Consider the following 16,388-nt stretch of genomic DNA (forward strand, 5'->3'; position numbering starts at 1 on the left):
TCTTCTTTAAATGTTTGGTAGAATTCCCCTGGGAAGCCATCTGGCCCTGGGCTTTTGTTTGATGGGAGATTTTTGATGACTGCTTCAATTTCCTTAGTGGTTATAGGTCTGTTCAGGTTTTCTATTTCTTCCTGGTTCAGTTTTGGTAGTTGATACATCTCTAGGAATGCCTCCATTTCTTCCAGGTTATCAAATTTGCTGGCATAGAGTTGCTCATAATACGTTCTTATAATTGTTTGTATTTCTTTGGTGTTGGTTGTGATCTCTCCTCTTTCATTCATGATTTTGTTGATTTGGGTCATTTCTCTTTTCTTTTTGATAAGTCTGGCCAGGGGTTTATCAATCTTGTTAATTCTTTCAAAGAACCAGCTCCTAGTTTCGTTGATCTGTTCTACTGTTCTTTTGGTTTCTATTTCATTGATTTCTGCTCTGATCTTTATTATTTCTCTTCTCCTGCTGGGTTTAGGCTTTATTTGCTGTTCTTTCTCCAGCTCCTTTAGGTGTAGGGTTAGGTTGTGTACTTGAGACCTTTCTTGTTTCTTGAGAAAGGCTTGTATTGCTATATACTTTCCTCTTAGGACTGCCTTTGCTACATCCCAAAGATTTTGCACAGTTGTGTTTTCATTTTCATTGGTTTCCATGAATTTCTTTAATTCTTCTTTAATTTCCTGGTTGGCCCATTCATTCTTTAGTAGGATGCTCTTTAGCCTCCATGTATTTGAGTTCTTTCCAACTTTCCTCTTGTGATTGAGTTCTAGTTTCAAAGCATTGTGGTCTGAAAATAGGCAGGGAATGATCCCAATCTTTTCGTACCGGTTGAGACCTGATTTATGACAGAGGATGTGATCGATTCTGGAGAATGTTCTATGGGCACTAGAGAAGAATGTGTATTCTGCTGCTTTGGGATGGAATGTTCTGAATATGTCTGTGAAGTCCATTTGTTCCAGTGTGTCACTTAAAGTCTCTATTTCCTTGTTGATCTTTTGCTTAGACGATCTGTCCATTTCAGTGAGGGGGGGGTTAAAGTCCCCCACTATTATTGTAGTCAATGTGTTTCTTTGCTTTTGTTATTAATTGCCTTATATAATTGGCTGCTCCCATGTTAGGAGCATAGATATTTACAATTGTTAGATCTTCTTGTTGGGCAGACCCTTTAAGTATGATATAGTGTCCTTCCTCATCTCTTATTACAGTCCTTGGCTTAAAATCTAATTTGTCTGATATAAGGATTGCCACCCCAGCTTTCTTTTGGTGTCCATTAGCATGGTAAATGGTTTTCCACCCCCTCACTTTAAATCTGGGGGTGTCTTTGGGTCTAAAATGAGTCTCTTGCAGACAGCATATCGATGGGTCTTGTTTTTTAATCCAATCTGATAGCCTGTGTCATTTGATTGGGGCATTTAGCCCATTTACATTCAGGGTAACTATTGAAAGATAGGAATTTAGTGCCATTGTATTGCCTGTTAAGATGACTGTTACCGTATATTGTCTGTTTTCCTTTCTGGTCTACGTTGCTTTTAGGCTCTCTCTTTGCTTAGAGGACCCCTTTCAAGATTTCTTGTAGAGCTGGTTTCGTGTTTGCAAATTCCTTTAGTTTTTATTTGTCCTGGAAGCTTTTTATCTCTCCTTCAATTTTCAATGACAGCCTAGCTGGATAGAGTATTCTTGGCTGCATATTTTTCTCATTTAGTGCTCTGAATATATCCTGCCAGTCCTTTCTGGCCTGCCAGGTCTCTGTGGATAGGTCTGTTGCCAATCTAATGTTTCTACCACTGTAGGTTACATATCTCTTCTCCCGAGCTGCTTTCAGGATTTTCTCTTTGTCTCTGAGACTCGTTAAGTTTTACTACTAGATGTTGGGGTGTTGACCTATTTTTATTGATTTTGAGAGGGGTTCTCTGTGCTTCCTGGATTTTGATGCCTGTTTCCTTCCCCAAATTAGGGAAGTTCTCTGCTATAATTTGCTCCAATATACCTTCTGCCCCTTTCTCTCTTTCTTCTTCTTCTGGGATCCCAATTATTCTAATATTGTTTCGTCTTATGGTATCGCTTATCTCTTGAATTCTGCCCTCGTGATCCAGTAGTTGTTTATCTTTTTCTCAGCTTCTTTATTTTCCATCATTTGGTCTTCTATCTCACTGATTCTCTCTTCTACCTCATTTATCCTAGCAGTTAACACCCCCATTTTTGATTGCACCTCATTAATAGCTTTTTTTATTTCAACTTGGTTAGATTTTAGTTCTTTTATTTCTCCAGAAAGCGTTTCTCTAATAACTTCCATGCTTTTTTCAAGCCCAGCTAGTATCTTTAAAGTGATGATTCTGAACTCTAGATCTGACATCGTACTAATGTCCCTATTGAGTAGGTCCCTGGCAGTCGGTACTGCCTCTTGTTCTTTTTGTTGAGGTGATTTTTTCCATCTTGTCATTTTGTCCAGAGGAGAGTAGATTAATGAGAACAAAATGCTAACAGGGTAACAACGTTCCCAGAAAATATACTCTAAACAAATCAGAAAAGACCTGAAGCCGGGGTAAAAGAAAGGGAAAGAGAGAAAAAAGAAAAAGAAAAAGAAAAAAGATAAAGATAAAAACAAACAAAAACAGAACAAAACAAAAAAAAAAAACAGAATATGATCAAATATGATCAGGCTGGTACATAGATGAGTGCCACACACTAGATTTTGGGTTATGTTGGTCTGTTTGAAGTGCCTCCCAAAATTTTAAAGAAAGAAAAACTTATATATGTACAAAATAAGGGTTGATATGATGAAGGGATGGAATATGACTGTAAAGATGAAAATTATAAAACATTTTATAAAAGGAATTGATAAGAAGTTGTTTGAAAAAAGGATTAAAAAAAAAAAACAACGGAGAGAATGTGATCAGGCAGGAGAGTAGAAAAAAACCATACACCAGAGATTTAAGGTATATTTTGATCTGTTAGAAGAAACTATCTCAAAATTTTAAAGAGAGAACAATATATATGTATGCCAAAAATATAGGTAACTACTATGAAGGGATAGAATATGAGTATAAAAATGAAAAATAAAAATGATTTTTAAAAAAGGGATTGATAAGATGTTGGCTGAAAAAGGGAAAAAAAAAAAAAGACAGTTAAAAAAAAAATTAACTTTGAAAGACTAAAGAATCATGGTAAAAAAGCCATGGATTCTATGTGCATTATTCCCCTAGCGCTGGAGTTCTGCCATTCTCATTGATCGGTAAACTTGGTCTTGGCTGGCTGTTCTCACTGATCTTCTGGGGGAGGGGCCTGTTGCCGTGGTTGCCAAATGTCTTTGCTGGAGGCGGAATTGCCCCACCCTTGCCGGTCCAGGCTAAGTAATCTGCTCGGGTTTGCTCTCGGGAGCTTTTGTTCCCTGCAAGCTTTCCGTAGAGCTTTGGAGGATGAGAGTGAAAATGGCAGCCTCCCAATCTCTGCCCTGGAGAAGCCCAGAACTCAGAGTCCCGCTCCTCAGTGAGCCCCCAGAGAAAAGCCGTCAGTCACTCCCGGCTCCCCGGTCTCCGGCTGCACTCCATGCTCACCCGGCCTGTGACCGAGCATTTCTATCTCTGGCACGTGACCTGCTGTGGAGTCCCCAAGCCCAGGAGATCCCTGCGGTGCGCTCCCACACTGCTCCTCCCGAGGGAGGAAGGGGAGTTTCCCCGGATCTGCCGCTTGTTGGGTCCCTGCTGGAGGAGCAGTGGCACGACTGTGCCGCGGATCACGGTTTATGGCAACCCCGAGCTGAGAGCCCACTCCTCGGCTCCGTCTCTGCAGCTGGCTTCCCTGCTCCGGTACCTGGGAGCTCTGCCGCACTCAGGCACCCTCTGTCTTTCTGTGACCCCGAGGGTCCTGAGACCACACTGTCCCGTGAGGGTTCCACCCCCCCGCTTAGCCACTAGAGCGACGTCCCTCAACAGAGCCGACTTCTAAAAGTTCCGATTTTGTGCTCCACGGCTCTATCACTTGCCAGAAGCGGCCGACGGAGGCCCCTCCCCCGCCATCTATCCTCCCGAATATTGCCTCGGATTCACTTCTCCACACGTCCTACCTTCCAGAAAGTGGTCGCTTTTCTGTTCAGAGAGTTGTTGCTATTTTCTTTGATCTCCTGTTGAGTTTGAAGTTGTTCAGAATGGTTTGATCCCTATCCAGCTGAATTCCTGAGACCAGATGAAATCCAGGTCTCCTACTCCTCTGCCATCTTGCTCCGCCCCCATTTAATGGAGTTCTAATCAAACTACAATAAACCCTCCCACATGTTTTCAGGACAGGTCTGGCTTGTTCTTCCCCCATTAAGGTAATGGCCAGGGAGCTTCAAGGAACCTGGGCTGAGGAGGCAGGGGAGCAGGGAAAAACCAATGCAGTTCTGCACAAGTTGGGGAGGTCATAGAATCTGGCAGTAACTTGCTGTCCAAGGGCAACATTGTGCTGGTGAATGTCTATAGGAATCTGGTATATGCACTGCTATTTAGTTTTAGGAAAAAGCAAATCATGTGTTTTACAAGGAAATCTTGAAGGGGATCTCATGTCCCTTTGTGACCCATGCCCCCAAAGACTTCAAAGAGGAGATTGATATTCTACTATTCAAGCTTTAGGATATCTGGTATGAACCCCAGCTCCTTGGGGATGGCGATGCAAGGCTGCTACAGCTGGATACCCAGGGAAATCATAATTGTTACAACTGTCTAGGATGAAAGTTCTGGATGTCATCCATGCCCCTGAGATCCCATTTCAAGTAGAGGATGGCATCCCTGTTCCTTTATGGGCAAGAACTTCCACCCCTAGCTGCTAGATCTTTGAATCACTAGTACTCCTTTCAAGGGGCACTCAAAGCTCTCACTATACCCTATCCCTGCTGGATGGCTGAGATGGCCCAGTATGGGACAGGGGTCTGTAGCTAGACAGAGTATTGTTATATCAGGAGTCCCTGACCAAGCTTGCCACCATGGCCAAGGCACAGAGTGGGAGCTCTCAGCAACAACAGTCAGTAGCTGGAGACCAAACCCAATCTCCTAAAGTCTCTCCAGCAACCATCAGGTAACATACCTCCCCCTCCAGGTAGAAGAGTAAACATGCCAAGCACCTCCTTGAAGAGCTTTAAGGACACTGTAACAAACTGTGGAGTACTCTGTGATGGAGCTGAAGGACTCTTGCTGAAGACTGAGCCAGACAGACTGCAGTGTGCTTACCCAGCAGATACAGGCTGGCCCAGCCAAAGCCTCATTGAGTCCAAGGCTTCTACAGCTCATGCCTAAAGGATCATTCCCCAGCCAACTCTGGTGGAGGTCCGTAGCGGTCCTGATGTGCAAATCAGTCGTCCAACCTGGGTATAGGGGCGAAAGACTAATTGAACCATCTAGTTTCCCTCAGGATAGCTGGCGCTCTTGCACGTGAACCCACAGTTTTATCTGGTAAATCGAATGATTAGAAGTCTTGGGGCCGAAACGATCTCAACCTATTCTCCAGCTTTAAATGGGTAAGAAACCCTGCTCACTGGCGTGGAGCCAGGTGTGGAATACGAGTGCCTAGTGGACCGCTTTTGGTAAGCAGAACTGGCGCTGCGGGATGAACCAAATGCTGGGTTAAGGCGCCTGATGCCGACGCTCATCAGATCCCCAACCCCTTCTTATGGGCAGTTTCAGAACAGTCACTAAGACTTCGTTTTCCCCTGATAGCAGTTTTTTTCTGGAGTTGAATTCAGATGTTATTCTTAACATTCCTGTCAAAGCTTCCTTAAAAATCCTTGCTTTTTTTTCTTCTTGGTTTTGATATTTTACCTGCCCTATTCCATGCTATTTAATCCCAAAGGTGAGAGTTGGGATGAGGGGATTTGGCCTCATCCATGTCTTACCCTTTTTACATGGCTGAATGGGACCATCTGGGTTTGGGGCATCTCAGAGTTGATTAGTAGGAAAGGCAGACAGGAACTGGTGGGGAAATTGGTGAGGCAGTAGGTGTATATAGAACAACCTACCCTGCTGCTCCAGTTACACCAGGATATGGAAACACTAACATAACTTCCCTGACATGCAAGGCTCTGCTCTGACACTTTCATTCCATACTCTGTCATGAACAAAATGAGTAACATTCTGACTGGGCATAATCCCTTTGTCCCTCATGTATTGGGATGCTATGGGGCAGTGTGAAGGAATGGTTTCCTCTAAATCAATTCACTGGGGCACCTGGGTGGCTCAGTTGGTTAAGCGACTGCCTTCGGCTCAGGTCATGATCCTGGAGTCCCAGGATCGAGTCCCGCATCAGACTCCTTGCTCAGCAGGGAGTCTGCTTCTCCCTCTGACCCTCCCCCCTCTCATCCTCTATCTCATTCTCTCTCAAATAAATAAAATCTTTAAAAATAAAAAAATAAATCAATTCACTGGTCTAACTTCATTCGTTACCTCATAACATGAACTACTCAAAAAATGCAATTGTTCTTTTCAACAAAATTATCCTAAGAACATATGAAAAAAAAATGAGAAAATTAGAGTTATGAGATTAACCCTATAACATATTAAACATAAACTAAATTTATCAACTCCAGTATATGTAAAAGCTTAATATATAAGATAGGAAGCTCTCTGTAGTGCCAGAGAAGCAAAATGTCCCCATTTACTCAGAGATTTCCAGGAAGAAAAGAAAATCCCAAAACTCAGAAGGTAAGTTTCCTGCAAGTTCCACTCCTCCTCCATAATGATCACTGTAGGACTGACTCTTTATTAAGAAGCTAGGTTAAATGACATATATAAATGGTATTCTTATATGAGAGAAAAATTAATATACTTAATCTAAATTGTTCATTTACAAATCAAAGAATCATCGAGCACTTATGAAAACTAGTAGCATGACTATGATTCACCAAATTCAACAAACGGAAGTATTAACTGCCAATGAAACAAAATTACTGGAATGGGGGAGGGGGAGAAAAAGGAAAGAAAGAGCAAAAGAAAGAAAAAAGATTAAATTATAATGTGCAAGAAGATCAAACTGAAAAATTCTCCCACTAGAAAATTTCCTCAATGAGAAATATAAAAGAACTGCTGTGGATCACAAAAGACCAAAATTTACAAGGTGATGGGAAATTCATAAATAAGGAATTAATAAAAGCGAAAGCAGAAATAAAAAAAAAATAAAAGCATAATTTGATCAATAAGCTGGCTCTCTCAAAAGACCAATAAAAATAGATAAATGCTTGGCTAGTCTGATTAAAAAAAGGCACAAGTAACATCAGGGATGCAACAAGAAATAACTGCAGTCATAAAGAAGATTAAAAAGAATGTAATAAACAACTTTATGTTTAAAATCTAGTCAAGTAGAGCGTTTCTAGGAAAATGTCAACTACTAAAGTTTAGGAGATAGAAATAGATCATAAAAGAAGAAATTGAAGAAGTTTTCAAAGATCTACCTTCTTAAAAAAGACACTAGTCCAGGAAAGATTTAAGAATAAATTCTACCAGGGGCTCCTGACTGGCTCAGTTGGTAGAGCATACAACTGTTGATCTCGGGTTATAAGTTCGAGCCCCATGTTGGGTGTAAAGAGTACTTAAAAATAATAAAATCTTTAAAAAAAAAAAAAAGAAATTCTATCAAACCTTCAAGAAAGAGCTACTTCACATTTTTAAAAGAAAACATAGAAAAGATTGAAAGCATTCCAACTTCTATGCAGATTTCAAAACTCAATAAAAAAAGAAAATTATATATTAAACTCACTTATGAGCATATAGGCAAATATCTTAAAAAACATATTAGCAAATTGAATCTAACGTCTTAAAAAATAACAATGGCCAAGTAGAGTTTATCCTAGTTATGTAAAAATGATTTGACATTAAGAAATATATAATGTAATTTAATATATTATCACAGTATAAGAAAAAAATCCTATCATCTCAATGCTTTGAATACAGTACATCAAATAAAATTCAAAATTGAATCCTAATGGAAAAATCATACCATAGTAAGAATAGAAGGAAAACAGTCATTTTATACCAGCGTCTATATGAAACATCATACTTATAAAGAAAAGGGAAAAGCTTTACATTAAAGCCAGGGACAAGACCAGAACACCAAGACCACTACTTTTCAAAACTATATTGAAAGGTTTTTTTTTTTTTTTTTTAAGATTTGTTTCTTTACTGGGGTGGGGGAGGGGAAGCAGAGGGAGAGAATCTCCAGCAGACTCCCCACTGAGTATAGAGCCCAATATGGGGATCAATCTCATGACCCTAAGATCATGACCTGAGCCAAAATCAAGAGTCAGACGCTTTAACCAAGTAAGCCACCCAGGTGCCCTTATACTGAAAGTTGTGATCAAATGTTAAAAACCCCATAGATGAATGTTAAAAAAATAATAATAAATATATAAAGCCACTGATGATAATTATCTACTTGGAAAAGTCTCAAGGAATCAGCTGAAAAATTATTCAAGTTAGCTAAAAGAATTTGGCTAAGTGACTAGACAAAAGAGCAATAAAGAAAAAAAGAAACTTTCCTAAATAATAATTATAACCAGTTAAAAAACATCATTGCTGGAAAAAAAGAAAAGATACCCCATTCACAATAGCAACAAGATCTACAAGTAAAAAATAATGCTAAAATAAAAATGTTCTTCCAGATAGGTATGAGAAAAACTATAAAATATAATAAAGAACATTTAAAATAAATAAATGAAGAGACTATGTTCTGAGATAGGAAGACTCAGTACTATAAAAATATGAATTCTCTCCAAATTATTCTTTAAAAAAAATGAATAAATCCTAATAAAAATCCCAACAGGATTTTTTGTAAAGCTATTCCAAAATTTACTTGAAAGAGAAAATGGGTAAAACTAGCCAATAATTTTAGGAAAAAACACAAATATAAAGGAGGTACCTGTGTTATCAAATATAAAAAACAGTATAAATTAAAATAGTGCAGTATTGACACGGCAACAGACAAATCTTAAAGGACAGGAGCTAACCAGGATTTAATATATGTTAAAGGTGACATTTCAAATCAGTTTGGGTTTAGTTAAATATGGCAGAATGACTACTTGAGCTTATATTCTTGCCCTTCAGAACCTCTATTAAAACAGTAGCATAGTATTAATAAAGATATAGCCCCACAAAAATAAAGAGGAAAAAACTGGACAAAAAAAATAGCAAAAATATTTGGAACAGTAGAAAAAGAAACTAACTTAGAGCAAAGGTAGATTCTACCTCCTAAATATTTGTGGAATCCAATTTCATTCCATCCCCCTCATGAGTCTTAGCCATCATCATTTCTTTCCCAGACTAGAATAGCCTCTCATGCATGTGTGTATGTAAGTAATTGAAATGTAGATTTCATGGCCCATAAGCCATTTCAATACAATGCTAGATTCAATCTGCACCACCTTTTACAGCTTTAGTTATTTCAATCTAATCCCTGTCCTGATGCCAAGTCCTCCCTCCATTTACCACCAAATATGCACAACCACTTTTGTGTACCTAATTCATACTTATCCTTCAGGAACAGAATTTCTATGCCCCGATTAGGATAAATTCTCCTAATATATATTTTCATAGTATTCTATACATTATGACTCTGATAAACCTATAATTATTTTGGTATTTGTTTAATGTATTATTCTTTTTTTTTATTTCTTTTTTTTAAAAGGCTTTATTTATTTATCTGAGAGAGAGAATGGGAGAGAGAGAGCATGAGTGCGGGAGGGTCAGAGGGAGAAGCAGACTCCCTGCTGAGCAGGGAGCCTGATGTGGGACTTGATCCCGGGACTCCAGAATCATGCCCTGAGCCGAAGGCAGTTGCTTAACCAACTGAGCCACCCAGGTGCCCCTGTATTATTCTTTTCTAAACTCTAAGTCTGATAAGCATAGAAATTATATCTGTCTTGTTCAAACCTATATTCCCAGCAACCAGCCCACAGTCTGGTACATCCTAATTTCTTCACAATACAGTTTCAGTCACAAAAATATAATATTTTTCTCTTACTAAAATCAAGAACAGTTTTAAATTATATATTGTTATTTCATAAACATCTGAACAATACTTGGAATTAGCAAAATATGGTGTAGTTTACAAAGCAGTAATCTTAAAGCTAGCAACTTTATACAAATTATATAATAAACCATAAAGACTGAAGTGTTTTCCTTCAATGCTTAGTCTACTAAAATGGCTTTCAGTAATTCTTCTTACATATAAATATATTTCTAACTTTCTATAATATAATTCAGTACATAAGGCAAATATAATAAAATAAACGGTACTTACCCACCTATATTGTCCCAAAAGCTCTTTAGAATTGTTTTATGTAAGCATTTCTGCCAGGTTTTAGAACTATAGCTAATTAAATGAATTATTCTTAATAAATTAGGCCTTGAGCCTATTGTAATATAAAAAATCCTTTGTAACCACATTTGGTGGTACATTCATTCCCATTTGACTCAACAAACTAGATTTGCCATTGAAAATATGACAGGTATGTTAAGTTTTCATAAGATGTTAAAATTATTTGTTGTTATATTTTGTAGATAAAATAACAATTATTTCACCAGAACCATGCTGGATAATTTATAGAATTCCTTAAATGAAATCTCCTATGGGCTTTTGGAATGATTTAAGCATAATTTTAAAGGAGATACTTAAAAGTTATTTGGACTACTTCTAATGTAGTTGAAATAGAGGAGCAAAATTCTTTTTAAAAATATATTTCCAAGAAATGATACCCAAAAAATCTACTGAAATGTGGATCAAGTCAGGTTTCTTTAAGTTTAAATTGTGACACAACTATTTTCACACAACTGATTTAACCATCACAGGAGAGGTCATGTGAACCATTAATGTTAAGTCGCTAATACTCGTTTTCCATAAAATGACAATATACTGTCAATATCTTAGCTCTCACACTAATATCTTAAAATTCCAATTTAGTTATAGTTATGCTGAATCAAAGAACTCTGAATGTGCTCAGCTAATTTAATCAACATTAGCAGAGGGCTTATAGGCTAGGCATAAAGTTACCCGCTGAAGAGACTAGAGACATACCCTTCAAAAAGTCAAACTAGTAGACCAAAATGTGTAAACATGTGTATAAAGCCTGATGATGATGATAACACTATGAAGGAACTGCAGTTAGGTGATACAGCATAGTGGTTAAGAGCCTGGACTTAACCACTTAACCAGCCCTAAAAAGCTGAGTAAATGACTTAACATCCCCAAGTCCGTTTCTTTCACCTGTTAAGTGGAAAAGGACAATAGTATCTAACTCACAAGGTTGTTGCTGCTAAATAATACATGGAAAACTCCTAGAACAACTCCTAGTGCATTATTAACATTGAGGGAATACTGAAAAGGAGTAAAATGTTAACTCTTTCTTTGATGGTGGTGACAGGATGAAAAGATGGGAAACCAGGTAGATACCAGTGGAAGCATCCCAGTGGAAAGGGCCAAAGTGAGTTGACTCTACTCAAAATCTTGAATTTATGATCAATATTTAAAGTCTCAAAACAAAATACGGAGTTGTATGTCCCACAGCATTCCTAGAGAAAAATCTAAGCTGGGAGTCAAGAAAAGTGCAGACACAGTGGAGAGGCAGCCACTCAAAGCAAATAAGGAACCTTATATACAAGAGCATTCCTTTAGCCTAAGTACCACACATTTCTTTGCAGAGAGTGGTGGGTATTCTGCATGGGAAGGATTCCTAGCACAGACGTTGGGCCTGAACAAAGGAGCGCAGAGGCAAATGTAAATCTGGTTCTTCATGATGGACCCTAAAGGAGAAGGGGTGGAGGAAAGGCTACTGTATGGGAGGGAATATACTAATACACAGTATTTCTCAAACAGGAAACTATTAGCATTTGGGGAACAAAAATTCCTTTTGGCCCAGAACTGTTCTCCACCAAATGTCTGTAGTGCTCACATTTATTATGACAACCAAAAATTCCCCTTACCACATTTCCTAACACTTCTATGGATGATACCACCTTTCTCCCCTTCTGTTCTTCCAACAGAAAGGCTTGCACTAATATGGTGTATCCACAGGATAAATTCTTCCTTCTCAATTAGCTTGTTCACCTGCTCTTTGCCTACAAATCTGAAGGAGAAGCCTGCCTGAGGACAGGCTTACCTCTTAGCCCCCACTCAAGACCTCTTATTTCATAGAAAGCAGGGGCGGGGGCAGGGGGGGCCAGCCTATATACTACAGAGGAAATCCTCATTAGATATATAGTCTGGATTAATCAACCTAGTCCTTCACTTAAATATAAACCAACTGCTACAGATCACTAGACATCTAAAGAAAACATCAAGGACAGTGGACAAAGCTGAACTAACTAAACTAAGGGGACTCAGATGATGCTGAGACTAGAACTTAAAATTTGAATTTTTATTAGCATACTCAGAAATGTGAGAGGCTATTGCGTTCATAAAGGAGCAGGTCACTAAGAGGGAGAAAATGGGGTACCTGGAGAATAAGAAAAAGTTCCTGGCAATTAAAAATACTGTCAAATTTAGGGGTGCCTGGGAGGCTCAATCAGTTAAGTGACTGGCTCATTGGTTTCGGCTCATGTCATGATCTCAGGGTCCTGAGATTGACCCTGACGTCGGGCCCCACACTCAGTGCAGGGTCTGCTTGTCCCTCTCCCTCTGTTCCTCCCCCGGCTCTGTCTCTCTGTCTCTCATAAATAAGAAATCTTTAAAAAAATATTGTCAAATTTAGAAAAATCAATCAGTAAACTAAATGATAAGACTGATAAGGTCAAACTGCAAATCCAGAAAATCAAGTCAAGGTAAACTCCTAAATGCAGAACAAAGATGAAAACATGGTCAAACTGCAAATCCAGAAAATCAAGTCAAGGTAAACTCCAAATGCAGAACAAGGATGAAAACATGGAAAACACAAGAAAAAACACATAAGCAAATCTAATAGTGCCTATCAGGAGTTTCATAAGACAAGATCAGTTTCATAAGACAAGGATGAAGAGGAAAAAGTTGTCAAATAGAAGAAAATGTCCCTGAGTTTAAATGACATACAAAACTTCGGAATGAAAGGCTTTCCAAAGTACAGAGCAGATTGAATAAAAAAGACCCAGATCTGGAAACATCTAAGTGAAATTTCAAAATGCCAAGGATTGGGGGAGAAGGTTAGTGGACATTTCCAGAAAGAAGAGTTATGTATAGGAACAATAATCAGACTTCCATGCCATTTATTACTGGTAATATTGAATACTGAAAGATAGAGTAAAATTGTCAAAGTTTTGATGAGAAATAAGTTTAAAAAAATTACGTTATTTTATAAAAGCCATAATACATTCACACACTTTATATACATACAAATGGATGTGGTAAAAGAAAGTTTAACTGTGTTTCCAGTTTTCTGTTTACTCTTAACAAAACTCTATACCTTCATTGTGCGGCTTGAACACATGATCCCAAGATCAACAGTAGCATACTCTACTGAATGAGCCAGCCAGGCACCCAAAAGAAAGTTTAACATACTGAAATATTTAAATAAACACAAAAAAACAACCTCCTCCTGCAAAGAGATTTCCTTTCAAGCCTTCCAGACAAAATACATGCTTATATTTAAATACATCCTTTTTTATTTATATGAATGTGATTTTGTTTATTAATATCTTAGTGATCTTTCCATATGGAGCTCACTCTTTTCAACATATCTAGTATTTCCCTATATGGATACATCAAAATTTATTTAGTTTGTCCTCTACTGAAAGATATGCAGGTTGCTTCCATTTTTTGCAGTTATAATCAATGTTACAATCAGCATCTAAATATCTCTCTCTATACACACATACACACATATATACATTAATGTATGTACCATAAGTGAATAAATATGAAGAGTAGAATTGCGAGGTCAGAAAATACATGACTTTTCAATGTTCAGATACTGTGAAACTGTTATTTAAACAGGTTCTATCAATTACATTTCCATCAAGAGGTCCTTTCATTGTTATAATAATGAATTGCCTTATAAAGACATATCAATATAAACACTGAGAACACGTGCAGCAAAAGGAGTGCCTATAAACAGAATTAAATTCTGAATTCTAATCTCATTTTTCTCCAACATGGCATCAAAACTATCTAACTACACATTTCCTTATCTGTAAAATATAAATAACATTGATCCACCTCATAAAGTTATACAACAAAATTAAATGACTCACCTACTAAAAACATGTAAATGCTAAATATTCTGCAACTCAATCTCTTCCTCTCTCATTGTGACTATTGCTAATTATTCAAAGTTATCAATGAGAAACAAATCAGAGTAACAGCAATTTAAATATAATTTTTCCCACCTTAAAAACAATGTTTTTAAAAAATTAAAATAGTTGAGGGCTTTCCTAATTTTATCATTTTAACCGACCACTTTGCATCTTGTCATCTTCTGATAAGTTTAATTCAGAAAGAAAAGTGAACTATCATTTGTAATGAACTTGTCAATATTCCTGTTATACATCAAGTGTCTTACAAAAGCAGTTAGAGTAACTTTCTGGCATTCTTAGAAATAATTGTTTTCTCCAAATCTTTATTTAAATTCCAGTTAACATGGAGTGTAATATTGGTTTCTGGTATAGAATTCAGTGATTTCATCACCTCCATACAACACCCAGTGGTCACCACAAGTACCGTCCTTAATCCCCATCACCTATTTAACCCATCCCCCCGCCCACCTCCCCTCCAGTAACCATCAGTTTGTTCTCCACAGTTGAATCTGTTTCTTGGTTTGCCTCCCCACTCCACCCTGCCATGTTCATTCGTTTCTTAAATTCCACGAGTGAAACCCTATGGTATTTGTCTTTCTCTCACTGACTTACTTCATTTAGCATAATACTCTCTAGCTCCAACCATTTCATTGCTAGAAACAATTTCCTATTATGGGTAATGCTTTAAGAAAGAAGACCCCTCCAAAAACAAAAACCAAAAAAAAGGTAGCATCTGGAGAATATTTTCACTAAAGAATTCTGAACTGATACCTCCCCTCCCCACCACCATGCTTAAAATGGTTTTACTTCCAGCCTTTATGGTTTCTGATGAGAAATTCACATTCATTTAAATAGTTCTTCTACTGGTGATTTTGGCTTTCAGTATTTTTTTTTCTTTGTCTTGTTTTCAGCAGTTTGATTATAATGTGACTAGGTATGGATTTCATTGGGCTTATCCTGTTTTGAGGTTTGCTGAACCTCTTGAGTCTATAGGTTTATGCCTTTCACCAAATTTGGGAAGTTTTCAGTGACTATTCAAATATTTTTTTCTGCACAGTATTCTTTCTTCTTTTTTGCTAGGTGTCTGATGAAACAAAATGTCAGACCTCCTGGTATTATCCCATAGGTCCCTGAAGCTCTGCTCATTATTCTATTCAACCTTTTTTCTCTCTGTTGTTCAGTTTGGATAAACTTCTATTGATCTCTAAGTTCATGGATTCTTTGTCATCTCCATTTTGCTATTGTACTTGTCCAATGAGTTTTTTGTTACTACATTTTTCAGTTCAAATTTTCCATTTGGCTTTTCTTTTTCTATTCCTTTACTGAGACATTCTATATTTCCATTCATTTTAAGAGAGCTCACTCTTACCTGCTGTGGTGTATTTATAATAGCTGCTTTAAATCTTTCTCAGATTATTCCCACATCTGTGTCATTTCAGTGTTGTGTCTGTTGGCTATCTTTGCCCATGTGAGTTGACATTTTCCTGGTTCTCCATGTGCTAAGTAATAGTAGAATGTATGCTTTATATTTTTAATATTGTATTTTGAGACTGTGTCTTGTTAAAATCTTATGGAGAGTGTTGATATTTTTGTGGTAGCAAACAATTTACTCAGTTGACTGCAGGCCTCAAATTCTGACTCTCTGAGGTACTACTGCCATTTTAGTTTAGTCTTCCATGCTTAAATTCACAAACAAGGGTGCAGATGAATTTTCATTTCTCTCCAGTAAATACATAGGAGTGAGACTGCTGGTTCCCATGATAAGTATACATTTAACTTCATGAGAAACTACTGAACTATTCAAAACTTTCACAATGTTATTTTGATCTGTCCCACATATGTACCACCTACTAGTCAGTCTGGGACTTAGGTGGTGGTCTATCAGCATTTCAGTGCTCAACATTTATGTAAACTCTTCAGGGTCAGATCCACACACACACAGCTCAAGGGCGAGTCCAGGAGTGCACAAACAACTTTAAGGAGTCTCTTTCCAAGCCTACTCCCTCTATAAATTTGCCCGGTACTTCTAGTTCTCTGTGATGCTCTTTACCAGTGCTCCAGCCAGAAATCAGGGGCTCTGTTTAACCCATTCTGCCATATACTTCCTACAACCACAACTCCTTCAATGGAAGAGGAAGGTTTCCTCTCTTGGAGTTAGGGTCCTCTTGGCTGTTGCAGCTGCCA

At 37.8% G+C, this 16,388-nt stretch overlaps 1 protein-coding gene and 1 pseudogene across 4 annotated transcripts in view; one reads left to right on the forward strand and one right to left on the reverse strand.

Annotated features, from left to right (window-relative positions):
• The window catches only part of PALS2 (protein associated with LIN7 2, MAGUK p55 family member), a 132,206-nt gene that overhangs the window by 85,290 nt on the left and 30,528 nt on the right, over nucleotides 1-16,388 (reverse strand). The gene's annotated exons all lie outside the window — the stretch shown is intronic.
• LOC123840794 (protein C1orf43 homolog) lies at nucleotides 4,393-5,041 on the forward strand (annotated as a pseudogene).

The sequence above is a fragment of the Mirounga angustirostris genome, unplaced genomic scaffold (assembly GCF_029215605.1).
Source record: "Mirounga angustirostris isolate CCGP_5_RB_7025 unplaced genomic scaffold, mMirAng1.0.hap1 SCAF_12, whole genome shotgun sequence".
Classification (NCBI taxonomy): Eukaryota; Metazoa; Chordata; class Mammalia; order Carnivora; family Phocidae; genus Mirounga; species Mirounga angustirostris.